General features: G+C 37.1%; 1 pseudogene; it reads right to left on the bottom strand.

The window, feature by feature from the left end:
• Positions 1–1,426: 1,426 nt before the first annotated feature.
• On the bottom strand, positions 1,427–2,047 carry LOC149405402 (dirigent protein 5 pseudogene; annotated as a pseudogene).
• Positions 2,048–2,351: the final 304 nt, after the last annotated feature.

The following is a 2,351-nucleotide window of genomic DNA, read 5'->3' as shown; positions in this document are numbered from 1 at the left end:
TTTTTCAAATTGTAAACATATATTTTTCTTATAAATGAAGCCGTAAATAGTTTATAAAGTTAAATGAAACCCAAGTCGGTAAGTAATTTGCTTTTTAAATATATGTAAACATAAAAAATAAAAAAAATAAAATAAAAATAAAAATGATTGTTTATAACTCGAAAACGTATTTTCACAATAGAATTTTTATTCAGCGTGCGATTGGCTAAAAAGAAAAAGCACTACTAGAGGCAATTTCCACTTCTTTTCTGCACTCACTTCCTTAAGCCCATTGCCATGAACCACCTCTTGAGCCCTTATCCAAAGTAGGGTTAAGTCACTCCTCGTTGTACATATTACCTGGGATACCTTATTTACAAAGCGTTTTCCTATTATACCTCATTTTTCATGCTTTCTACGAATATTTTATTCTACGTGTGCATTTCTTATTAACCCTGGTCTTCGTCTACACATCAATTTCTTTTCCAAATAATCTTCGGCGACGATAGACGAAAGCTAATAATCGCAAAAACAAAGGAATGTTTATGTTTAGATATTAGGTACTACGTATAATATCAAGCGCATTTTAGAATTCTAGAAATAATTTCTAGCCTGAGATATTTAGGGAATTATGTGTCCATTTTGAGTTAATTACACAATTTCTCATTCTCGTCTCCTAATCGATATTTAGAATTCCCCTCACCACATAGATCCTGGAGAATTCTATGCAAAGCGCACGTGTCAGGTAAGGTTTCACAAAAAAACGTGATCTGATGCGACTTATCCCAGGTTATAACTGCAAACTTTTACTCACCATCAAGAGTTTTTCGTCCACGATTTTGCAATTATCTGTGTTCGCAAAAACTTTATTATGTTTGATTCGTAAGTTGATTTAATTGATTTTGGTTCGTTTTGAGTTGATTTTGAATTCAATCAAATTCTTGATTATTTTGTTGATTCGATTTATTTTGGTTGATTTGGTTAATTTTGAGTTGATTGTGGTTTATATTTAGTTGATTTATTAATTTTTATTGAGTATTTTGTTGATATATGGTTTATTTTGGAGGATTGATCTGTCGGCGGTGATTTCAATAACTATATTATATGTGTGAAACGTCTAATTTTCTTTGTTAAAATTTATTTGTTTATAAAATACCTCGCGGTTGACACCATCGGTAACGACGCATTAAGAGATTACCAGGGTCCTTGGCCAAAAATGAAAAAAAATTGGATCATTACTTCATGAATATATTATATATATGTCATACAAAATAGTTAAAATCACTCCAAGAAGTTCGTTATTGATGTTTAAAAGTCACCATACAGAATGAAACGAAAACATCGATCCTTATTTGAAACAAACAATCACAGCACTATAAGGCTAGTAGTAGTAGTAGCCGTTTGCAAACACAAAGGAAATTACACATATTTAGACCCCAAAAAAAAAAAATAATACTAGATTAAAAACTAAAGTTGCAATCATATAGCTTGATATCCATATTGAGCCTAAAATAATCGCCTCCGTAGGTTTCAGTACGAAACGTGGCGATACCTCGAGCCATGAAGAAATCTCCCGTGCCTCCGACCACCGAAAGATCCCTGGTCTCGTCCATCATCATATCGGCGCCCATGATGTTCAAAGTCCCCTTGTAATCGCTCGAATTGAAGATCAAGGTGTACGCAAACCACGCGTTGTAGTCGGTCTTCATGTCGTAGAAGTAAAAGCCCTGAGCTCTGGCGAGCTCTGGGGACCGGATTCTAGGGTCGCGCGTGGTCTTGTCGTCGAAAACGACGAGCATACCAAAGTTGTAGGGACCGAGGCCGGTCTTGTTTGCCACCGTGGCCGCGGTCGCGTTCGCTGAGTTGGCGCCGTCGTAGAGGATGTTGTGGAAGTGGAGGGCGAATCGCTTGCACGGTTTGAGGTAGGGTTTGTTTCTTGCGGAGCAAGATTGAGATGTAATTGTCGCTAGGATGATCGCAAGGAAAATGAGGAAATGGTGGGAAGTTTTGTTTGACGTGGGTTTTGATGCCCTCATGTTGAACATTTTTTTTTTTTTTTTGGGTTTGATTGTTGCGTTTTAGTTTTGACGTACAATTCCTTTTTTTTCTCCAAAATTTATAGGCCTAAAGTTGGTAAGCCTTGTGTGTGTGTTTGTGTGTGTGTGTGTGAGAGAGAGAGAGAGAGTAAAGTCGGTAAGCCTTGTGTGTGTGTTTGTGTGTGTGTGTGTGTGTGTGTGTGAGAGAGAGAGAGAGAGAGAGAGAGAGAGAGAGAGAGAGAGAGAGAGAGGGTAAAATTCCAAAATGTTCAGAAGGCGAGTTATGTAAGCCCATAATCGGGTGCAGCATGGACTTGATAAAAGCTTTATCGGTTG

The sequence above is a fragment of the Urtica dioica genome, chromosome 2, assembly GCF_054948205.1.
Source record: "Urtica dioica subsp. dioica isolate 48M chromosome 2, U.dioica_male_clone48M_v1_H2, whole genome shotgun sequence".
Taxonomy (NCBI): domain Eukaryota; kingdom Viridiplantae; phylum Streptophyta; class Magnoliopsida; order Rosales; family Urticaceae; genus Urtica; species Urtica dioica.
The sequence above is the reverse complement of the archived record's forward strand: the minus strand, read 5'-3'. Positions and strand labels throughout refer to the sequence as shown.